Genomic DNA, 26,884 nt, shown 5'->3' with positions numbered 1-26,884 from the left:
AAATATTTATATTCACTCAAAAATAATTAATTAAAGGTCAAGTAATAATAATTCATCTTGCAAATCAGTGCCGAAAATTTGAGCAAAACGGGAAACGATAATGAATTCGGGGATATTTCTTCAAATCATAATTTAAATTTAAACTCTTTGCGATTGGTATTCATTCATTGACCCTCCTAGATCAGATCGAAGCCTAAAAATACAATATATCACCCTTTCATGGCCACCCTTATACACCAAGAACACTAAATATTCTAAATATAGTAAAATACCAAGAATTTTCTTTCTCGCTACATGTCGGAGAGTAGGTGACACCATTTTTAGTATTCAGTAATACTAAAATTTATAATTATAGCAAGATACTGTAAACAAAAGAGTCGATACAGTTATTTTAATGATATAATATTAAAATCATTAATTTATGCAGCACACACGCACGAATTATTAGTTTGTAAATCAAACATACACACAGCATAGAGAGAATATCAAGTTTTTCGAACTTGGCTTCACAGAACAGATACGGAGAGAAATTAAATATGATAAAACAGCTTGCGAATGAGGCCCTGGTGCCAGAGGCGATCAAAAACTTTGGCCACGTCCAGCATCAAGAGAGCAGTAGATTCTTTCTTGAAAAAGCTCTGTGTAAAACTTTCAATCATTCTGACTAATTGCTTTGTAATAGAAAGCCTTCCTCTGAAGTCAAACTACAAAGTCTTCCATGTTCCCATAACAAATTATACCTATGAGGGTACTGAATTGGAGATTGATCGTTCTCTGGTTCAGGTCAAAATTACGATTTGTGGCTGAATGGATGTATGAATGATTCTGCCCTATAAACTGGCGTGACGTATGGGTTTGACAGAAGTTCTTGGCCATAAAAGTTCTCCACTGAAAAACAAGTACAATCGCATCCCTTGGCCTAATGACCTACGACGACAGCAACAACATTTGATTAACAAATTAATTTATTCTAAGAAATATTGTGTCTAAACCCTTCAAATTTATGATTCTTGCTTTACATGCAAAAGCATTTTTTCTGATATCATATTTTACACTAATTATGAATTTTAATGTTATCGAACACTGTGGCGGCTTCACTTCACCAGGAACTATCATTGATCCTTTGTCAAGCGGAGCACTACTTTGGTGTTAATTAGTTGCCACCATTTTTGCTCTTTAAATGCAAGAAAAACTTTTTATACAACAGACGTTTAGCTGCGTGGAAGAGAACAACGAATTCAGGCCATCACAGAGTTTTTTACCGAACACTGTGGCAGCTTAACTGAACCAGGAACTATCATTGGTACTTTGTCTAGTTGAGCATCACTTTGGTGTTGTTTCCTTAAAATTTCTTTAAAATCGGTCCAGTAGTTCTAGGGATAAGCAACCAAGTCTGCAAATTCTCTTAATTTCTTATACCGTGTATTACCTTTCTTTTATCAGAACACAATTTAAATCATTTCATCTCTACGAGTTTGCCACACTTTGAATTAATTCTTATTCTATATTATATTCATAAATTGTTTTCAGTAATAAGGATGTTTTCTTTTTTGCTCGGAAGGGGCTGCGAATTCAACACAAATGAGACTAATATTTGAAATGCTTTTATTTTAAAGTCAGATTTTTTTTTCATATTTCATACCACCTTTAGCGCGATATCTCATGTTGTTTTTTAAAAAAAATCATTTATAATTTTTCATGAGTGATTATGATAATAGCTAACATGTTTTGAGCTACAGACTAAGAGAAATAAAGTAGAATTTCACTTTTTAAGGCATGTTTTTTCGCAAGTACAAGTACTGAAATTTTTACAAATTTCCTTTTTTTTATATCTACATTGATCCCTTACTCAATACTATATGCACTTACTTTTAAGATAATAGTTCAAAAATAATTGATAGTTTTCTAAATAAAATCCTCAAAAAAGTTTTTGTTTCGAGCTATAGAATTTTTTTTACAGTGTTTAACGTATATGCAAAAAATTTGCCTTTATTTCACCTAAATATAGCCATTTAAAGGAATAAAATAAATCAATGATTTTTTTGCTAGTTTTTGCACTAATTACAACAAATAAACTAGTTTTACAAAATTTCACATTAATATTTAAAAAAAAAAGTTGTCGAAACTACTCGGATACCCTAAGTGATCTTAGTGTTGTAAACAGATTAAAAAAATTTAGGTTTTCTCAAAATCAAACCCGATGTTTTATAATCCTTATTCAGCCAATATAAGTCCTATATTGGCCCCATATAGGACAGTATTACCACTGCATGGGACGAATATTAAAAAATCTAGACATCCCATTATTGGTACCTCGGAGCATGTTCATATTGGACTCATATTAAGCCAATTTTGAGACCAGCTAGGGCCAAGGTATAATTGTCGCTTGGGTGTGGGGTTTTAAATTGTCCCTTTAATGCTGTAATTTGGTCTTTCTTAAATAAGTTTTCGGTTAAGAAAGAGAGAGAGAGGGGGGATTACATAACTCTTTTTGGAGTCTTTTCTGGAGTACCGTGTTCTTAGGAGAGCGTGTGTTTTTTTTTCTTCTTCCTCCGAATAAATCATTACCAAACTGGTTATTTTAATGAACTGTATTTAAAATTTATTTGGTTTGAGGATTTTTGCTTATTCTCAACGTTAAGCTCTTTGGATAGCTTTACCTGTAGAGATTCTTCAAGCTCTATTTGATTTGTTTTACGCTACTATGCCATAGTATCATTGGCGCATAAAGCTGCATTATTTGGAACTGAAGTTACTGTTAAAGGACTTGTAGGGAATGCTTTTGAAGTTAGTGAGATGCTTTTAACTTGGTAATAGGCAATACATTAAAAGTAGTTGTATAGTCCTATGTTTAAAAAAGCTGAGAAATTCTAAATTGACACAGTTTTTCTTAATTTTGATAGTGGTATAAGACCTGCATTGTTTACATGGAACAAACTTGTAAAAGAAAGCTTTGGGAAAGAATTAAATAATTTGCAAATTGAAAAAGTTGACTGATTAGATTTTGTTCAAAGAATATGAAATATATAATTTTCATTTCTTCTTCCGATTTTTTCAAGTCTATCTTAGTTTTCGAAGTAGTAACAGCATTGTGATTTACCTGAACCGAAGTTCTTAAAAATTTTTAAAGTAGCGAAAAATTTTACGAAACAAGCTGGAAATGAATCAGTTTTACGATTTTAAAATATTCGTAATTTCATATTATTAAAAAAATAAATATTTAAGTGAAAAAGGAGCGCAATTTGGACGAAAACAGTGGGTGGTGATTTGCAGAAAATGTTTTTAATGACATATTTAGTCGAGACCTGTGGTGACTATTAATTTCACCTTATATTCAATGACGTTAAATAGTTATTACTTTTACTTTTTGCACTTTGTCAATAACATGAAATTTTAAATTTTTCGTTCAGTTAATATAATAAACTCTTAAACGCATCAAACCCAAAAATGTTCTACATGATCTAAAAAAATACAATAAAAAATAAAAGAAATATAAATGAACCGTTTGCAGCTTTTCTATTTAGACAAACAAGTTTATTGTCGCAATAAATTTTGAAATTAGATTTAAAGTTGGTCAACATATGGTTAGAAAAACTGTGTCATTACTGCATGTCAGAATATTTGCACTGGCATTCGCTAATTTGGTTCACAGTTTACACCTTATTGCTTATGTAAGTGGTGGCTATTTTGAAAACACTGTGTTTGTAGTTTTTTCTGGCTACCAACACTACCTGTTTTCGAACCTAAACAGCGCTACCTGTTCCCGAGTCCAAATAATAATAAAATATTTTGTTACCTAAGCAGAGCGCGGCATCAAATCGCAAATTTCGAATTTTTTCCATTTTCCTACAATTGTTTCTTTAGGTCATTTTTGAAGCACTCTGCACAAACTATTATTTTACAAACTTATGTTTCATAAAATGAGCGTTCATAGTCGGAGAGAATGTGTCACAAAACTGACGCCTTATCGGTAATTAAGTATTTAGACTCACTAAATAAAGATAGATCCTTAAGTGAATTAAGTAACAAAAGCAAGTGACGATTGCGTCACTAGCAAAAAAGAAAAAATCTCTGTCTGAAAATCGAGTAAAACAGAATGATAATCAGATGAAAGTAAATAATAAATTCTGTATCTGTTAATGAAACCGACGTCGTGGCCAAAACTCTAATTTGTTAAATGTATAGATTTAAATACAGAAGTTTAATTTGAAGCATTCAAATATTATTCCAAAATTGAGCTCTTTCAGAATCGTTTGGTTAAGAAATAAATTTCTTTCTTACTTTGTAATTTCATCTATCAACTAAATAAGACACTAGGTAGGTTGATACTTTATTTACGCTACACTAGAGCTGCACAATGGGCTTTTGGCGACTGTCTGGCAAATATATCCGAGGATGGTCGGAAAACATGCCATCGCAGTTTTTATCCTCTGCAGAGTAGATGGCTCTCTTTCTTTGGTAGCGATACTACTTGCGCTCGAAGCCGAGTATTTTACGATAGAACAGTTTAAAGAGGACCCATACCACGAACTCTTGGTCCCTACGTAGGCTACGGAGGTTCGCACCAGCTTACTAAGCGCAGTCAGTAATGCTTGACTTCGGTGTTCGACTGGAAACCCTGTCTTTACGATCAGTTCCCTGCGGGGCGCAAATAGTTACAACCCAAAAATATATATCGTATATGTTCTTTTATCTTGTACAAGACATAATAGCCCATTGTGCAGCTCTTGTGGGACGTAAATAAAGCACCTACCTCCGTTATACAAAACATTAATTAAACTTAATGTTCAAATACGAAATAACGTTTAGATAGGCTGACAACAGCAGTAACAAAATGCTGTTTATTTTGATAAAATTATATGACGTCACTATAAAGAAGCAGAGCAACTCAACTCTGCGTTCGATAAATTCTTTAATATTTGTTGATACTTAAAGGCGAAAGTGCGGCAAAAATTTTTGAATTTTTATTTAAAATATTCTTATCTTTTCTAATATATCATTATTAATTTAAAGCGAGAATGAAGTGGATATCAAAGCTTATGTAAGTGTAAATATTTTGATTAAGAGATAAGTTATTGATTTATTACTTACTGTAAACAATTTTACTGGCTCTTTCATGATAAGATAAGTAATTAAATAAAAGTTTATTGACACAAAACAATAATACCCCGTTTAAAACCTTTTATATATATTTTCTCATTAGGTTATTTTTTTATTTATTTATGTAACATCAGCAAACAATTTTACTACTTTGTGAAAGCATTTCCTAAATTAAGTGCAACTAATATCACCAAAATTCCTCAGATCTGATTGTTGCAGTATTCTTGGTTCTGGTAAAAATGTATTTGATACCAATCTTATAAACTGTTTTTTGAAATGACAGACAAATTTTTTAAAACCGGTTATATACTAAAAAATTAGGGTGATTTTTCTAAATAGAATTAATAATGCTTCTTGCAGAACAGACAGGCAAGGATAGAGTTGATAGAATTTAGTTACAATTTTTGTTTAATATTCAACGTCGATTTTGGAGAAATAAATGCTATAGTATGTTAAAATCATAAATCAAAACACAAAATTCATTAAAATTAAGATTTTAGGAAAAAAAATATAAGTAATCAGCGTCTTGGAACTTGCTATGTTGTTATGAAAATAGATTGTTGAAATTTTTTTCTTCTAAATAAAACTTTTCCCGAATTCTTATCAGTTTCAAGGGTTGATTAAAACCTATTACCTCAAAACCTATTCTGCCATGTAAATGAAAAAACAACCTAAATGGTTCCCGATAGATTTAGATGCTGTAGTTGTAGTTGTAGTTGATTTACATCGCAATAGAGCTGCACAATGGGCAATTGGCGACTGTCTGGGAAACATCCCTGAGGATGATCCGAAGACACGTCAACACAATATTGATCCTTTGTAGAGGGGATGGCAACCCCGCTTAGGTAGCCCAACTACCTGCCCGCGTAGTCAAGCACTTTATTTTAGAACGAGGACAACGATAGATTTAAAAAGAAGGTTGTTTGAGTACTATTTTCTTTCCATTTCTAATGCTATGAACATTAAAATAGAATTTCAAAAAAACTAATAAATTTTTTTTTTCATTTTTGAAAAAAAATTTCAATTAATTGGCTAGTGACGCAAAAATGCCAATTACTTAATAATCTTGTCGGTGATTTCTTTGATTTTTCTATTGCATGGCCGTATATAAGGTACTTATTACCACTATGCCTGTAGTAGTTATTTCCACAATTAAACATCACTGGTGACAATATTAGACTTTTACAGCCCCCCTTTAAGCGGATGTCTTTTTATGAAATTCTTATTAATAAAATTATTAATAAAACTAAATTAATTAATTTTTGTTCACTTTTATTCATAACAAAAGAATATCTCATTCCACGCTCAAATCTCGCCTTGGATGGATATTTGTTCTCTCTTTGTGCTATCTATTAGGCAATTAGAAAAACAATTATAATCTGTCATAATAACAACAATATAGCCTGTGTGCTTTTGAAGCCAAGTTAAGAAATGAGACTGATTTTTTTCTGAATGGAAATTTTTATGTGGTACTTACCTGTTTCATAGGTTGTTAAATACCTATTATTACAGAACCTAATATCAGTAGCATGCATTGCCACTATTAGTAGGCATCGTTGCTGCAAATAATGAGTGGGTTTATAGCCCCTCGTAATGAATAAGTACTTTTCTATGAATATTTTGCTAATGGACATTAAAAGCTTCTTTTTTCAGCACTATTTATAACTGGGCTTTTCTTAGCCAAATCCTACAGCTAAACACTCTTCAGCGTAAAAGCAGCGAGTTCCCATCCCTGGATGCATTTTTGTACTGTTCATTTATATTCTGTGCTATATGTTCCTCCATTTGCAAGTGTTTGTAAGTCGTTCTTTGTCTTAAGCACACAAAATTGCTTGTGTATGTGAATAAACAAATAAATATTCATGACGTTGTAGGTTTTTGTTCCATTTGTGTGTGTAAACATCCAAAAGAAAAAACTGATGTAAATATATTTTTAAGCCTCATTAATATATGTTATTTAATAACTGTGGAAATAAGTACGTAACAACTCTGTCTAGCAATGAGCAATATTTAAAAATTCTCTAGATAGTTATAAACTTCTTCCTTTGAGCTTATGTACTACATATAAAAAAATGCTCTTCTTATAAATTTCAAATCTGTTACACTATTAAAGAGTATATGCATAAGGTAGGTACTTTATTTACGTCGCCCTAGAGCTGCACAATGGGCTATTATAGACGATCTGGGAAACATATCGGAGGATGATCTAAAGACATGCCATCGCAATTCTTATCCTCTGCAGAATAGCTGGCTCTCCTGCTTTTGTAGCCCGACTACCTGTGAGCGAAAGCTAGCACTTTACGGTAGAACATGTTTAACGAGGACCGATACCGCGAACTCTCGGTCCATACGCAGGCTGATCAAAGGGGTCATCCACCCGCTTACTGATCGCAGTCAGTGATGCTTGGCTTTGGTGTTCTACTGGGAACCGCGTCTTTACAATTAGTCCACTGAGGGACGTCAAAATATTATAACAGCAAAATATTCTTTATTTATATTTTATTTCCAATGGCAGGCCAATTTCAAAGAACAAAAAGGATAAAATAACAGGAAAAACAAGGCAAAAAAGAGATAAATAGAATTGAATGCATAGTGACATGTTTAGCCCATACAGGCCCTAGCTTCCCAGTAGCGTCCACACACAGTAGTAGAGATGAGAGCAGGACAGACGGAAATATGGGGCAAGTCCATGTCCTCCCCAAGGCAACAGAGCTTGCATTTAGGAGAGTCAAAAATGTTTATACTAAAAAGGTGTTTCGCCAGGCAGTCATGGCCCGTTACAAGTCTAAAGAGAGCGACTGCCTTAAACCTGGGCTGATTTGGGATAGTTAAAATATGGTTGAACCAGGTTTTGTGTATATTGCTTTTACGGAAATTCCCTGAGAGCATGTTCCGGAATTGGTTTCGGACCAGCAATTTAAATGAGTGCAGAGAGATGGAGCAACGAGATGCTTGGGCAATAGTTGTTCCTTTCTTGGCCAAGAAATCAGCTTTTTCATTACCCCGAATCCCGCAATGTCCCGGGATCCAATACAGAAAAATATATCTTGTATATATTCTTCTATCTTTAGCCCATTATGCAGGTGTAGTGGGACGTAAATAAAGCACCTACCTACGTTATACAAAACATTAATTAAACTTGTTAGAATGTTCAAATAGAGTAACTTTTAGGTTGGCTCGCAACAGCACTTACAAATTGCTGTTTATTTTCGTAAAACTATATGACGTCACTATAAAGAAGTAGTTAACAACTCAACTCGGCGTTCGATAAATTCTTTTATATTTGTTGATACAAAAGTGATCCAAAGAGTTTGAATTTTTATTTAAAATACTTCTAACTTTTCAAATATATCATTATTAATTTAAAGCGAGAATGAAGTGGATATCAAAGCTTATGTAAGTGTAAATTTTTTGCTAAGGAGATAGGTTATTAATTTATTACTGTAAACAATTCTACTGAATCTTTCATGACATGTAATTAAATAAATCAAATCTTGACGCAAAAAATAATGACTCATTTAAAATCTTTCATTGATGCAACCTTTGCAATACTTTGCAATACTGCAACCTTTGCAATACTGTCTCTTACCATACCATTGTAAACACAAAACACGGTCGAGAATGAAGTCAATAAAAGACTGATTTGCATTAGCAAAGAGTTTACGTGTACCGGAAGGCAGAGTTGTAAATTGTGACTTCTTTTGTAAGATTAAAAGCAAAAAGTGTAGCATTACTTGTTACTTTCGAAATGAATTTCTATAACTAACTAAACTCCCCCAGATCTTCCAAAAATGACGCATTATTGGTTTGACAAAAATAGAATATATTCCTATTTTTTAGTCTTCTTAAAAAAATTTAGTTCATAAAATTTTATTTTAGTCTTTGCAGTTATTTGAAATTTTGGTGAGATTTCATTGTCACATTTTGCTATGAAATGAATGGAAATAATAATAATGAATATTGTTGAAAAATTCCCTATTTTATTTTCAAACATACTAAACTCTTCTCTCCAGCATTTTTAAATGGCTCGCAACAGCAATTAAAAACAAAGTTCAATTTTATGAAAATATAACTACTATGACGTCATTTCAAAGAAGTCACTAACAACTCAACTCTGTGTTCGATGAATATTTTAATGTGTATTTTGATATTTGAGAAGTGAAAACTTTTTCAAAACGTTTCGAAACCTTTTTAAGCATCAATCTTTGATTCAAATCAAATAAAATGCTGAAGTGGATCTCAAAGATTATGTTAGTGTAAATCAAAACTTTATTTAAATTTTCTATATTTAAATGGATTTCTTCTATTGTGCTCGATAGTAAAAACTTCTGATGTACGAAAAATCTGAATATTGAGAATTTTTTTATGAAACAATTTAAAACATTAAATATAAAATTCAAAATATGAATTAATCATTGCTATTAAATAAGTTTTTTTGTGAGCAAATGTATTGCTTTTTTTAGTGAGTTTTGCCATTTTTGTTGGTACTTAATCATTTCACCGAAGCAAGTAAATTCAGTTTTTTTAATAGACTTTACCAAAAAATAAAAAAAAAAATTTATATTAATTCGGTGATTTTCATTGGCAGCTTTATCTCTATCACCTGAATCGTATTGTTAAATGGCAATCTTGATATGGTAACAAGAATCGTATCATTCAGGATAATAATAAAAATACATTCAACTCACGAAATATTCAGAGTTTATTAAATTTTTATTTATGATTTTATTATCATCCGATTTTTGAGGTTGTCAAAACAAGGATGCAGGTACAATATCTCTAAAAACTTCACACTTGTAAAGAAATTGTGAAGATTTGCCATCCTGGAATAATGTGTAAAATCGGAAAAAAATGTAGATCTCCAACAACTTATATTTTTTTTAGTTCATTTATGTTTTAATAACGAAAAAATTAAACAGAATAAAAAAAATTAGATTAAATTAAAAAAATAACGAATAGTTGAATGAATTTCTTTGCACCCGGCTAACAGAAAATTTCTTTCCTCAACTAAATGTTTTCGAAATTATTCATTTTTTAAATTTTTTTTAAAGTTATTAAATTCAAATCATTGATAATTCATGATTTTTCTTTATTTGTCTGAAGTATTGGGGCAAACTTTTTGAGATTATCAAGGTGAACACATGCATACCCTCCCAACACTCCATCCCAATGGTAGATGTATACCCATGATGACTGACATACTCTTTATCTAATAGGGATTAAATGTTTGAAAAGAGAATTTCTGAGGATGCAAATATATATTACGATTATATTATTCTAAGATATGATGGCTGGGTTATGATATAAAACACGGCCTTATTCCATTTTTTCAATTATTTTCCCAAAGGTATAGCATGATGGTGAATAACACTACATTACCATTAGCAGATACGTTGATCCCATTACTTTCTGGATACTCTTTATTCTTTTTTTTGCAGCGATATTTTAATGATGTATTTAAATGTTAAAATAAGTATAATATAGGAATGACTAATTGTTATTCCCATTAAGTTCTCATCGTTTTAGTTCTAGTTTAAAACGTTTTTAGGCCTCAGTTCTAAAAAGTATTGTTTTCTTCTTTTTTCAGTCGACGTGTGAAGGGATCAAGGGGTAAGAGAGTGGATTCAAAGGATACTATCAAAATTCGCCAGGTAACTGAGGACGTGGATCAGGAGCTGTTAACATGTAAGCTTCCTTATCAGGACTGCCACCTGGTTGATAAACCAGCCAAAGCGGAACCTCCAGTTCTGTGCGAAGCCTCAGATCCGTGGGAATCAGCTCCGTGTGAAGCTTCAGATCCGTGGAAACCAGTTCCGTGGGAGCCTGTTCCATGCGAACCTCCAGTTCCGTGCGAAGCTTCAGATCCGTGGAATCCAGCTCCGTGCGAAGCTTCAGATCCGTGGAAACCAGTTCCGGAGTCTGTTCCGTGCAAACCTCCAGTTCCTTGTGAACCTTCAGATCCGTGGAAGCCAGTTCCGTGGGAACCAGTCCCGTGCGAACCTCCAAATCCTTGCGAAGCCTCAGATCAGTGGAAACCTGTTCCGTGGGAAGCTTCAGTTCCGAGCAAAGCTTTAGATCCGTGGAAACCAGTTCCGTACGAATCTCCAGTTTCTTGTGAAGCTTCAGATCCGTGGAAGCCAGTTTCGTGGACACCAGTTCCGTGTGAGCCTCCAGTTCCATGTGAACCTCCAGTTTTGAGCGAACCAGCAGTTTTGTGCAATGTACAAGGTTTGCTGGTGTACAAGGAAATACGTTTGGAACGAACTCTGCTGATGGTCTGGAAAGAAGTCTTCCATCAGCTTTACGAGGTGAGTTAAAAAAGATGCTTAAACTATCAGGTTATTTATGTCTTTCACTTACGACTTTTATCAATTATATGCATTTTTAATGATAAAATAATGTATTTTCCTTATCTTGTTGCGATAAGCAGGATATAGTGGTTAAAATCATTTTAGAATACTATTTTTTACAGAAAAAATTGATTAATACTGACTTTTAGAATTGTTTTTGCTTATCTTGACATTTCAAAGTAAAAAACACCGTGCGATTAGTACTTATGAATTCGTATTTTAATCCAGCTCATCTTTTCGTCTGTATATATTTTAAAAATAATTTTTTTTAGTTTTAACCTAAGACTTATCTGGCGGATGTTTGTTTTAAAATTTATTTTTACTTATTTTTTTTGTTTCAACCGAAAAGCTACACTGAAAATAATTTCTAAAAATTTTTTAAACGTTTTATATTAAATTACCTCCGGTTTCGGAATGGAAATAAGTAAAATAGCAAATAAATAAAATAAATGACAAATAATTATCGACGACCTGTTTCATATGATTCGAAAGATATTGTCTAGTAGAGTAGTTACCAATTATCAGTTCGTGAAGATTAAATGAAAAAAGGACGAGTTGTTGTGGCGATAATGTGTTTAATCGATTTCACTCCAATGTTTTTTTTTTTTAAAAAAAGTCATAAACTGACGCAACTTATAAGATTGTGTGACAAAATGCAAACGAATAATGTTACACAAATACCTATTATTATATTATTTAAATTTTTTAGCTTTCTTTAACATTGTACCGGTCGATTGCGTTTGAACAGCATACGCACGCCCGACGGGCAGCAGATCCTCTTTGCTTTGTTACGGTTTAAGTGGTTGTGGAAATGCATCAGCGCTTTTCATATTCCCAAATAAATTGCCACCTTTTCTATTAATACAGGCTTTATTTAAGGAAAAATAATTTAGTTTTCTTTACATTAATGTTGAATCACATTTATTTATTAAACAATTATCAGTTGATAAGCATCGGTGACAAAAAGCAGATGAATAGGTCAGCAAAATGTTAAATTTGCTAAGATTAATCAGTAAAAGATAAATATTTTATTCTCCCTTTTATTTTAATAATTATTAGAGACATTATTGCTTAATTTATTTTGACACCGGCGTTGAACAGCCAATCCATATCTGATAGGTATCACCGTTTATCTCCGTAGCCGGATATTTTTAATTCGAACTAAGAAGATAAACTCTGAAGTCCAGTATTATATTTTATTGTATAACCGTCGTTGAAACGGTGACCCAATTTTTTGGGATAACGACCAGCAATGTTCAACTCCGTAGCTTTGTAATTTTGAACCCATTCTAGAAGACAAAGGAACTCGTTTTGCAAGTATTGGGAGAAATTTGCATTCGTTTAAAACACTTTGATATAACTAACCCACGGTTGCTTTACATAGAGAGGAAAACCACGAAAACCCCCCTGGTAAGTCTGATGGCAAGTGAACTCTAATTTATGATCCGTCAAACACAGATATTTTACATCAGAACTGTGGTCTGTTAAGGCCAAATGTGGAATTCGCATCGACCAATCAATGCTGGGATTCGAACCCGGTGCACTAAATTGAAAAGCGAACGCTCTATAGCTATCATGACATTTAAATCAACGATTGTGGTATTTATGGAGGACTTTTTGGCGGAACATTAGCATAACGCAGAAAGGGAAAAAGTGAAGATCTTACAGCAAAGGGAGTCTAACCAAAGATCCAAAAGAGTGATAACTCAGGATATTCCAGCCAAGAGCAATGTACAAATCTACATGGGTAGCCTTTTTATGTGTTTCTATCTCCCCTGAGCCTCTTAATGTTTATTGAATGTTTACGAACTGTCTTAGGTGTGATTTACTTAACTCAAAATAGTTTTAATTTCTGTCTTCAGCACGATCTGGAGAGATCTCTGACCCACCCAATGGATCACAAGCTTCTTCCTTTCACTAGGATGGACAGGTTTAATCCGGGAGCTCCACCCCTTCGACGTCACTCTTTCGAGAACGTCAAGAGAGATCAGGTAATTGGGAATCCATTTGATTCGTTACCTATCTAAATTTTAAGTATGAGAGCATTTTTGAGAGACTAATTCAACACACCCAATAATGAATCTAAATCTACAGAATGAATTATCAACGCTAATCATATTGCAGTTATAAGGATCAAATGTTTTTAAAATTATAAATTCAGTAACTATAAATTCTGTAACAATACATTCAGTAACTATAAATTCAGTAACTTTAAATTCAGTAACTATACATTCAGTAACTATAAATTTAGTAACTATAAGTTTAGTAATTATAAATTTGGTAACTATACATTCAGTAATTATACATTCATCATCAGTTCCTATATGTTCAGTACCTATATATTCAATAACTATTTCTTCAGTAACTAAATATTTAATTGTAATTATTTATTACAATAAGGAGCAAATAATTCAGTAATATTCAAAAGACTTTAGTGGAAATATATTTTTCTTGCGTTATGTCACTTTTATTTTAAAGGAGCAAGTTACACGCAAGTTTTATAAATGCTAATTAACTCTATGTTTCTAAAACGTGATCCAGTCAACCCCATTCTTTTTATTCTTTTTCTCTCTCTTCTATATATCATTCTATATATATATATATCACGACGCATCGTAAATTACAACCATACGTCTTTTAATTTTTATTTAATAATCAATTGTTAAATCCAAGATAATTAATTAATACTAAGTTCAAAATAGGGGATATTTTTTCCTTCGCAAGGGCGCCATGAATTGATCCCACCTGTAAAAATGACCCCACCAGTAAAAAAAATAGTCTATGTTTTCTGTTTTATCATGCATGCGTATATTTTTATTCTTTTTACAGTAGCTATTAAGAATTTATAGTATTTAATTGTATAACCTTTTTTATCAATCGTTTTTTTATTGACGTATAAATTTAAAAGCTAAACTAAACTAATTATTCAGTGTGATAAAATAATGCGAACACTAATGCAAATGTTTAAGGGGAGAATGGACGTTCAGAACTAAAAAGTAAAATTCTATTAGTTCATTTTTAATTATTATTGCTGTTTTTTTATAGTGTTATTTTTTTATATTTTTAAATATGGACAGCTTTTTTACAAAACATAAACAGAAATTTGGATACCAAATACACTTATTTAAGCTGTAAAAAATAACTTAAAAAATACCTAATATAACTAGATTTTTAAAATCATATAACATTAAGTCATAAAAACCGGATTTTTTAATTGTTTAATGTTAAACTTTTACTTGAGAAGAAAATTTAGTTTCTTCCTTAAATTTTTATTTAAATACTATATTTATGCGTATTTTCAATAGAAATGGACAATTTTCTGCTCTAGAAACTATGAGGAAGTGAGAAAAACTATCCAAAGAATCCAATAGGTTTAAAAATTTTGTCAACGACAACTACAATTGATAAATAAAAGTTTAAAATCTTATTACCCGTTAAAAAAAAAAAATGAACCCCAATCTGTCGTAAAACGGAATTAAAGGTCTCAGAAACCACAGTAAACTATAATTGTGGCATTTTCGAATTAACGTATTTATGTTTTAAACGTTGATGACTTGAAAAGCAACGTTTAAACGTTTTCAAAATATGAAAAACTAAAATTGAAGATCTCCAGGATTTTTCTCATTCTTAATGAGCAATGTCCACTTTATGTAAAATATTTTAATCGCTCTACAAGATTCGGAATACGGCTCAACTTTAACTACATTTTGAACTTGTCTGAACATTCCGGAATACATTGAACCTCGATTACTTCAGATAATCGGAATTTTCGGGTACAATTCATTTTCGAAAGACGAGACTACCGCTCAGCAAATATTCTATTTTAAAAGAAAGTAATCCGTTTGTAGGGCAATTTTTTTTTTGGAAATTCTATTTTGAGTACTTGCGCCAATATTGTCATTGGATCATCGTCAAGAATGAATTTCCGACCATCGCCAATGCTCCATCAGTGTTGCTCTCGTGTGACATTAATCATCAAACAAACTTCTCTCACAAATATATTGATAAAAACAACACACCTAACGCTCTTATAAATACTTAAAAGGTCTCAGAAACTGAAACAAACAGTATTCGCATCCTTTCGAATCCACCTATTTGAGATTTTTCGCTTCAAGCGTTATATAACATCATTACGCGAATTCAAGTTATACGCGTTATTAAGTAACTGTTCTCTTTTTAGGTTACATAGGGGACAAAAAACAGCTTTTCTATTCTCTCATGCGATGTTTTAATCTCATATGTTTATATCTTCATATCACAATTCGCATTCCAATATTAAAAATTTAAGAATATTGGCTCAAGTATTTGAAAAGTCGTCGTTTAATACTTTTACAAAAAATTGCATTGATAGTGTTTAATCCTCAAATTCCTGCCAGATTTTAAACTTTATGAATACTATTTGGCTCGTTATAAGCAGTTAGTGCATGAAAAATACTTAAATTTTAAAAAAAAATAAGATTCAAGTATGTTTCATTCCCTTAAAACTTACTTCATTTTTGAATTACAGTATTTGCAAAATAATAGCTCTATATAAAAAAGGTGAAAATTACCACTGTAACATTGCAAATGTAAATAAAAAAGCTCACAAGATATGCTTATTGAATAAGATTGTTTAATGGTTACTGCTTATTGGTTCAAAAGCAATTTCCGAAGTTACACATACCGGTTCAAATGTAATAAACTGAAATTATACTTACACATTCTAAACTATCCCAATTTCTAACTACATTTAAAAGCACACTAACTACTTTAAGCATCAAAATTCCATACGATAAAAATCGTCAAACTTTAAAATAAATATAGATTGATTCTCTTTTTTTTTTAAATAAAGCACAGCAAATAATGAAGAAAGGTCAAATTTTGAAAATAAAAATACCTCCTAAATCTTTAAATGTTGCGCTCTGTCTCAGTTGCAGTTTTTTTTACCATAAGAATATGAGAGTATGTTTCGTCGTTTAAGGAAAATAAGTTATCATTATTGACTTCATGAAAGCTAAGAAATTTTAAGTTTAACGGAATCCATCGGGAAATTTAAAAAAAACAACAACTTGTAAATTAATGAATATAAAAATACCATAGATTATCCAGGATGTCCTGAAACTCAAGCAAGACATAATTTTGCTAGAAAATTAATGTTTTTATTTATGATTTTTTTCCCACTGGTTTATTTCATAAAATATACAGTACATAGTTATTGTTTCAATAGTTTTGTTGGTACTTACGCAATCTTTTGTCAAAATTGTCATTGACAGTTTTGCATATATATCCGAATTTCGTTCATACCACTTTCTCTTTCCTTCTGCATCACTTGAATGGTCTGAGAGGCCTAATCTGATCACCAGAACGCACTCCTTTTTTTTTTTTTAAAAAAGCCTGAGCAATCACTTATTTTATTTTATCGTTTCCAATTTTTTATAGTATAACAGGTACAAAATTCAAATTTTAAATGGATTTCGGTATACCTTTAATCAGGATAATTTTAGATAGGTGGGTACTCTATTTACATCTCCCTAGATTTGCAAAATGGGCTATTGGCGATGGTCTGGGAAACATCTTTGAGGATGATCCGAAGATATGCCATTGCAATTTTCATCCTCTGCAGTGGGATTGGCATCCCTGCTTTGGTGGCCCGATAATCTGCGCATGAAGTCGAACACTTTATGGCAGAACATTTTAACGAGGACCTATACCACGCACCCATGGTCCATACACAGATTAATCAAAGTGGTCACCCATTCCCTTACTGACCGCAGCCAGTGATGCTTGCCTTCGATGTTCCACTGGGAATGAAATCTGTAGGTCGATAGTTTTGGAAAATATACAACTTAACTATCAAGCAAAATTGTTCAAGATTGGTTTTAACATGATGGAGTAGAATGTTCAAGCATAATAGTACGATCCGAAGATCTTTTAAACATGTCGGTTGAATCCCATCAATTTTCTTCATAATATCGCAGTTGTCAGATGGCAAGTGCTCAACAAAATCTTTAACGTACAAGTATAGTAAAACAAATGCCATTAAAGAAAATAATAAGAAGAAATAGAAATTAATATTTTTAGGTTACTGTACGGGGTAAAATTCAAAATCACAAACTATAAAACTTCACGATCGGATAAAACATCAGTTTAGAAATTTAGATGAAACTAAGGTTATAGTTATTAATTTAAATGCTGGCTTTAATTTTTGCAGACAAACTTTAAAATAATTTTTGTAGTGATCGCATTATTTTATCATCTTTGTAGAAAACATACGAAAGTTATTTATAAGTGCTTTTCTCAACAAAAGCGGTTTATATTTTATACTTATTTGATATCTTTGAACAACGTTCCCCACCCCACCAAATTTGCTATTGTACTTTCTTTTTTTTCACACAATTTGCTTATGCTTAATGATTGTAACTTTGATTTGTTACACAACTAAAATATATTTTTTATGTTTGTAAATTTCCCTTTACAGTTAATCTGCAGCAATTTTTTTCAATATTATCCGCAGTCCTTTGTTTTGTGTTGGATTTATTTAATTTCCGATAATCTCAATAAACTGTGTGTGTCTACTTTATTATATAACTTAAAATAATTTTTATTAGTCAATTTTTAAATCATGATGAAACTATCACAGATCTGTGTTCGTTTTGACTGGGTCACACATTAAAAGTAATTTAACAAATTATTTAAAGTATATTCACTCTTAATTTGGTCACATTACACTTAACTTAGCGGGAAGGTAATTTGATATACTGTAACGCCAGTTTAAAACGAGCTTGTTATTTCCTGACGTAAAAAAACCAAATTTTTTCTTCGTATTTTCTATTAGAGGGTTTGATAGGATATTAAAAAATATAGTTCGGAAATATGAGATAAAAATAAAAAGAAGCAGAACTTAAAAATATTTTTTTATTATTAGGCTTCAAAGCGTACTGAGTTTCCATTGCATGGCTTGAGCTTAAAAAAATAGTTTACGTTACTGAAATATGACAAAAATATAGGTTTGAGATTTTTAAATAAACCGTAACAATAGACAATTAATTTTTAAATAAACAATTAGCATGATTTAATAATTTAATGTTCAAATTATCCAGCATCTCATAATAGCCCAATTAATATCAAAGTCTCACAATAGGCTTGGGATCCGCAAAGACACCCCACATTAATCAACACAAAAGGCTTGGGATCCGTAAAGACACCCCACATTAATCGACACAATAGGCTTGGGATCCATAAAGACACCCCACATTAATCGACACAATAGGCTTGGGATCCGTAAAGACACCCCACATTAATCGACACAAAAAGGCTTGGGATCCGTAAAGACACCCCACATTAATCGACACAAAAAGGCTTGGGATCCGTAGAGACATCCCACATTAATCGACACAAAAGGCTTGGGATCCGTAATAGCACCCAACTTTAATCGACACAAAAGGCTTGGGATCCGTAAAGACACCCAACATAAATCGTAATGGCAAACTGACATTTTAATTAACTTTTAAAGTTTAAATATTGAAGAATGAAGGATCAAAAAAAGGAGAAAAAAATACTTCTGGAAGATTCATCCACTTTTAACTAGATTGTGAAGAGGAGTGGATAAGTTTGTTCTCACGTGAGCATTAACCCTTTTGGAGTTCAGGTTCTCCCACTTGAAAGATATCACTTGGCTGCCATTTGGTTATTTCAAAATTCTTGTTACAATATTACTCATAAGTAGTTACTTCTATTATTATTTCTTCTTTATATTTATTGTAGTATTTAAGCAAAATTTATATCCATTGTGTTTTGGCTTATTAGATATTAGGATTTTATGATTAATATTGACATAAAATATCTAGGTTTAAATTTTTTGACTATGGATACCAAAATCTTTGTTTAAAGATTATTATGCATTGTGTATTGTTAAAATATCTTTCTTTGCTTTGTGGAGAATTCTGAGATGTACACTAAAAGGGGAAGATGTTTTCGTGGGATGTTTAGTCGCCACTCCTCGGGGGGTTGTCATGAAGTCAACACCTGGAATGAAAAAAGAAAATGTTTGACAATCCCTTTGGGGAACTATTTTGACTGCCAACACACTAAACATATACATAAAACACCTTTTAACGAGAATATTTAATACAAATGTTTAAAAAAATGTTAAACCTTTCAGCTCCGGTAGACAGCAGTGAGTTAATTTTGGTAGAAGTGATTTCAGGCTAGTCATTTGTACCTCCTAAAGTTACAATTTCATTATTTGTTCAACAAGTCCGTGAGATTTTCTTGATTATAGTCAGTACAGATATTTTCTGTAAGCTCCGAAGGCGCTCAACATTTTTTTCCGTTGGTACCTTAAAAGTGATCACAATTGAGGGGGATAATGGAAATATTCACTTGAGCACTGTATAGTGTTTTTATTATAATTTATTATTATCACAGTTGTTATATGTTTGGTGTTTTAGCAGTCAAAGTAAAATAACCTCGCCTCCTCGTATGGCGTTCCCTGGGCAACACTGTGATCTCAAAGATTTGGGTTTCAGTGGCTGAGAGGTTATAGGTTAAAAAGTGGAGCAAACAAGTTATTTTTCATGCTGGAGATGTATTTAAGCATCTGTAATACTACTTTTGAATTTTAAACTGTTTTGAATGTGAGGTATGAAAGTTGGTTACATTGTAACTGTCTGAATAATTGATATTGAGTTTGCTAAAACCATGACGTTTTGGATATTAATTAATTCTCTATCTAATGTGCAAACTTTGGTTTTTTTATACAATTTTCAAACCGTTGTAGATTTAAAGCAATGACGAAAAGAATTACCGTAACACAATTACATGTTCAGTTGTTGGTGACTGGTTCATATCCTGCTCATAATTAAAACAACTTACTTTAAGGGATTTTTATAGTTAAACTTACGAATCAATTTTAAAAACGTTCTTCTTTGTAAAATAAAAATATTTTTATGTATTTACGTTCTCAAATATATTTCTTAATTTCATGCGTCACGTCCTCGGCTAAACGGTGAAAAAAGTATTCAATAAAAAGCAGCGGAAGGAAGTCTGTAGAGAAAGTGACGGCAGTTTAGAAACAAGAAAAGGACACCTCCGAGCTGATGCACGTTAAGCTTTTGGGGCGATCTGCTGGAAGAGTCAATCAAATTTTTAAAAAAAAAAGATGAAAAAGATACATAATGAATGACTTAAAGAATAAAATGATAAGAATAACAATGAATTTTTTTAAAAAAATAATTATATTCCATTAAAATTAAAAAAAGATAACAAAATACTTAAAAAAAAAATATTTGCGAAAAAAAATTAAACCCTAATGATGAATTATGCTGTATATCAAAGTAAAAAAAAAATAAATCTAAAGAAATGAACCTAAATAACCTAAAGAAAAGTGCTTGAAGATTAGTGCAAACTTAGAGCTGTTAGTCGTGAAAGGCTGTGTGGATCAATATTGAATCGGTAAGCATGTATATTTGTTTTTTTTTTAAGTAGTTTGTGTGAAAGCAAATTAACAGAACAAAACTGTTGAAAAGAGTGAAAGAAAATCTTCTACAACAGTGATTTCCAAACTGGGTTCTGCCGGGGACTCCTAGCCAGAAGTTTTACAAAATTATTTGATTTTTGAAAATTTCTAACTTAACTGTTCGATGCGAATTCTACCTCCAGCGCGTTACGATCACAGTGCAGGAGTAAAATATCCTCAGTGACAGACGGATCATGGGTCCTCTTGCCGCCAGGCTTACCATGGGAGGTTTTCGTGGTATTCCTCTTTATGTAACGCAAATGCTTGTTAGTTCCATCAAAATATCCTCTACGATGGCAAACTTCTCCCACTACTTGATCCAAGAGTTCCGTTGTCTTTTGGATTGGGTTGAAAATTACAAGACTACGGAGTTTTACATTAGTAGTTGTAAGCCCAAAATTCGGACGACTGTTGAATGACTGTTATAGAATAAAATAATTTTTTGCTATGGTAACAAAACTAAACGCAACTAACAGTAAAAAAAAATGCTTTTTGGAATCTATTGCACTTTTGATAACTCAATTTGTTTTGCTTCCCATATAACCGTTTATTAACAGTAAAATAAAACTTAAGGCGAAAAAAGGCCTTTAAAAATTTTTTTTTTTGAAATTATCAAGGGATTTGCTTGAAATTTTCAGGATACATTTATATTGCTAAAAACAACTTTCATACAAAATTTCAAAAAAATATTTCAAAATTTAAGAAATTAAAAAATTTAAATTTTTCAATTTTTTATGTTTTTTTTATATTACTCCTCGCGTCTGAAATTTCGTCAAAACGACAAAATTCTTTTAAAATATTACATATTATGTAATATTCGCGATCGCAACGCTCGAGTACGCCGTCTAGCGGGAGCCTGTAAATATCGGACATTAATTTATCACGTTTTCATTTAGTTCCATCAAAGTCATTGACTGAATCAGACGCCATTTTTTAGCAGCAAATAAGAAACAAAATTTCCCGAAGGAAAAGGCCGAAGAACTTGAAAAAAATCTCCAGAATATTAGTAAATCTTTCAGGAACAGAACACGCCAAACATTTGAAGAAAAATTCCTCAATAATATTTAATTTCTATTATCAACAAACTTGCAACTGATGACTTCCGATTTCGGATACTGTTACAGATGTGTGTATTAAGGTAAAATGCATTTCTTCTGTCTTCAATTCATTACGAATTAAAGTGAAGTCAACATTGCTTTCGTCATTCCAGTGAATAAATATGAATTCAGAACATACAGAATTGTAATAGTTATAGCATATTCTTCTTCGTTATAGAATAGTATATATTTCTGTATCCATATAATTCGGAAAACAACAATAAAAAATTATCCAAGTTACTTGAAATAGTGCCATTTGTGCTGATTCTTAATTAATTTAAATCGTTTTCTTGGTAAGTTTTTTTTAATTTTGTAAGAATAAGTTCAACTAGAATTCAGCTATTCTGTTTTTAGCTACATATTCAAATTCATATCAATTATAAAATTTTGCTGTGTAGTATGTTATCTAAAAGTAATGAAGGTATAAACTATGTATCTATTATTTGAGAATAAAGTTTTCAAACAAGGAACTTATCATTTTGGAATTCTCCGGGAATCATAAATCAGGTAAGTGCAATGATTTTTACAATAAAAAATTTGCTTGTAAATATTTTCTTTTCATTTGATGATGGTTCTCTACAGAATGTTTTTTTTACGTCTGATTAAGAACTATAAGAATAATAAAAAAAGAAACAATATGAAAGTTTTTATTTCAATGTTAATAATTCTTAAAATCGTTTTTTTTTTATCCTAAGAATTCTTTATTTTCCGTTTTTTAGTTTATAATTTTTTGATAAAAATTGTTCTCAAAATACTTTTGAAAAATTAAATGGTATAACATTATGTGTTTATGTATACTTCTTGTATATTCCAATGTTTGAAATAATATGATTCAGAAAAGTATGGAATAAAAATTCGGTACTTACGACGTATTAACGCCACCGCCGCTACAGATTTGGCGGTTTTTAAGTGCCGCCAATCTACACTTAAAATTTTTGCGACAGTTCGTAAAATAAAACACTTTATTTAAAATCAAAATAGTTAGTTGGATTTCGGTGGAAAATGAGCCGATATAGAGTTTAGCATAGATTCAAAACAATCATATCGCCATATGAACTCTGATGAATAAGATTCCAAATGAAATAACATTTCCAAAACGTACGTTTGCCAAGATAAAGTTTTATGTTGTGGGAATTGGTACATTTTCGTTTTTTCGGTAAAATATTTCCCTCCTGAAAAAATAAAATTGCATCTTGTTTTGTTTTTGGCAAATCCCAAAGACGAATATTCGTAGCACTAAAAATGGCGACAAAAAAGAATTGTTTTTTTTTGTTTTTGTTTCGTCAGCATTCTTTATTTTACGTTTCTTAGTTTCTAAATAATGATTTTTATTGAAACTTGAAATTTTTTGATAAAAATTGTTGTCAAAAAACGTTGTTTACAAAATTAAATTTCATAAAATTATGAGGCTTATGTATACTTTTTGTTCATTTTAATTTTTGAACTAATATGATTCTTAAAACTATAGAATGTAAAGTTTAAATGGGCCTTTCATGTTATATCATTAAATTTAGTAATACTATTTCTCGGGCATTAGGTTTTAACTCTTATAAGAATATACATATTTTTTTCTGTTAATGTACAAATATTTTTCCGATGTGTTTTGGATATTCCTTCTCTAATAAAAAGAGATACCATTTTGTTTTCGGTTGTACAAGAAAGAAGATTAAGCATTTTTCTTTTTTAAATTTAATAAGCCACATTAAAGAAGGAACGTTGCAATGCTACACGCTACATTAACGACGTCTCCAGAGTAACTGAATGACGGTTCATATGGAAATCGCAGGTAAGCGTCTCATACAACAACGCCCCCTATAGTTCGTTGCGATCGCGAATTGAAAAAATTGTTGGAAGTACTTTTTTTATTTTTTATTATGGAAACAAGTAACATTAAAAAAAACAATAAAAAACCTGCATTTTTAGGAAAAAATCATGATACCTCTATAAAATATCAGGAATAAAAAAAATACTATTCACGTAATTCAAAAAACTTTTCCAACAAAATGTTATTAATATTCATAAATATTTAGCATTAAATTCTCAGGTCAATAGAATGAAAATTCATTACGCTGGAACAGTTTGAAAATTGTAAATTTCTCAAAAAAGACATTTTGAGAAAAATGACTTTTAGTACTTTTTCATTGCAAATTTTGCATCTGAACAAATATTTCTTGTTTTTTATATAAATACCTATAAATATTGTCTAATGAACTAGTTTAATAATTATATACTTTAAATTTTTTTTAAAAAATTAACAAAATATTCAATTAATTTTAAATTAATATTAAACTAAACTAATTTTAACAGCTACCTGCAGACAAAAAAAGGAAAAAAAAAAGGGGCGTGGTCAAAACTGAAATGGCCATAACTTCATCAATTTTGCTCTTATTCCAGAAATTTCTTTTTAAAAATTTTCAGTTAAATGCCTAAATTTCAAAAATATAAAATGTGAAATATCGATTTTTTGACAAATTTTTGCTTCTTTGAAAGTCCCTTGTCACCTTAATCTACCTTTTAAAATACTCCAAAAGCTTTTTAAGTTTTTTTATATCAAATAATTTTTTCAAATTTTTACTTTCTCAAAATTTTAATTGAAATCTTTAAAAATATATTATTTTCTAACTTACAGCAATTTATTTCTTATACAGAAAATTAGAATTTGTAATTATGATGTCAATACGCAAGTCACGGATCTTACACGCTTAGGCGTAGAAGTTTTTTAACGGAACGTATGTTTTTATTTAAACAGAGTGTTCATTTAAAATTGCTGACTTTGTTGATGATGATTGTGAAGAAGATCATACTTCAGATGTGTTATGGATGCTTAGATATGAACCCTCAAAACTGCATGTCTATTTCCTGAGAATGTCAGCATCCTTTAGTCAACCACCCACTGGTTTGCATTGACGAAGGGATCTCACTGGTAAGTTTCCCTTTTTAAAATCAATCAAATCAAGTCTACTGTCAAACAACCACATAAAAATACTTCCTAATCAACATCTATCTTATGAAGAAATCGTCACACTCACAGTTGTATTTATATTAATTTCCATCTCTTGAATAAGTGTCAGGAGAATTACCACTTTGACACAGAACTATCCGTTTAATCAAAGGGGTGAAAATAAGTGTGTCAATAAGTGTGGGGGGAAATAAGTATGATTGGAAAGAATTAAATTTCATACTGAGTATAGGATGCGACATTTCGCTAGAATGGGCTTATTCATTAATAAGCCTATTTATAATACAAACGCTATGAATAAGCAGTAGTATAAAATCTCTTCTCTCGATTCCAATTCACCGCTTGTACTGAATGGTCAGGAATCTCATGTACTGAGCATATAGTTTCTTCTCAGGACCTAGTGTTATTTTTAAGGTTTAAATTGAGTAATTTTTATACGTTTTTGATTTGTCTTGTTTTTTATTACAAGATCTATTCATAATGCTGTGTTGTTCCACGGCGGGTAGCTTGATACAGTTCCGGTTTTACGGAGTGTAACAACATCGTTTATGCGTAAAACTTTGTCTAATTGAATATATTATGGAAAATGTAAATATTTTGAAGCAAGTAGTAATGGCAGAAATTTTATTACAATGTGAATATATATTCTCATGAAAAGAACTCCTTCCAAATTATGGAAAACATTTGTATTGATAAATGTTAATGAAAGATCCATTGTTCATAAATTATTACCAAAGTTTAAAGGGATGGTGAACAGAAAATTTGTCAAAAATATAACTTTTTGGTTTTGACATCTCATAGCTGAAATGTTCCTGACTAAGAAAATGTTTCGGTTTACCAGTTTTAGATATTAAGTTATTTAGATATATAATGATGTTTAGAAATCAAGATGGTTTCTTAATGCAGTAAGAAGAATAAACAGTGATAAAAACTGAAATTAATTTCACAATTTTGCGATAAAAATTTTTTTTGAAAGCAACTCATAGTGTAATATTTTGATAAATCATCTAATAATAACTGTATACTTAATTTTGGTCATTAGGAAACACTAAATATTCTATACCTTTCTTTAACTGTACATTTTTCTTCTCTCATTCTGTGATGGCTGTTTCTACTTCTGATCTCATTGTTCTCTTTGAACCTGGAATTCACCACATAAACTGGGAATCAACAGAATTTATTGAATTTTTGAAGAATATTGAAAGGGTATTTCAATTATTTATTTCTAAATCTATAAAAGGAGAACATTATGGTGAAATATTGGGGAATAATATTGTGAAAAATGCATATTCTAACTGTATCTCAATTATGTTTTCATTTTGTCTCATAATTTATTAATGAATGCAAAGTTAAAGCATTTTTTTGTAGAGCACCCTGAAATATACTGTAGGAATGCTTCCGCTCACTACAGTTTTTCTTTCATAAAAAAATAAAGAATAATGTAACTTATGAATTATTCTAAACAATAGAATGAAATATTATAATTCAACAAAATTAATGTAACATTATGTACAAAAACTTCTTTAAACATTCTGCAAAAATGCTCCTACTGACTGAATTTTAATTTTTAAAAAACAATTAATGCAAATAATAATGTAACTAATTGGTTAAATATAACATTCATTGCATTAATGAAGTTAATACGTTACTGCATAAAAGCATCAATAGCACAGAAATTAGTAAAAATAATTTGCAGATTTGCACAGTATTTTTAGTACAGATTTAAGAACATATTTATGCAAAGTTTTCGTAAATCTTAAAAATAAATTAAATATTAAAAGAAAAAAAAAGCGTTTTTCTGAAAATTGAAGTATTTATTAGATATTATGTTTGTAGGGAGTGGATGTATTTTGAAGAGTTTTGAGTCAAGTAAGAAAGATAG

Source organism: Parasteatoda tepidariorum, chromosome 2 (genome assembly GCF_982258835.1).
Source record: "Parasteatoda tepidariorum strain Cologne lab strain chromosome 2, Ptep-v5.0, whole genome shotgun sequence".
Lineage (NCBI taxonomy): Eukaryota > Metazoa > Arthropoda > Arachnida > Araneae > Theridiidae > Parasteatoda > Parasteatoda tepidariorum.
Note: the sequence above shows the minus strand (reverse complement) of the source record.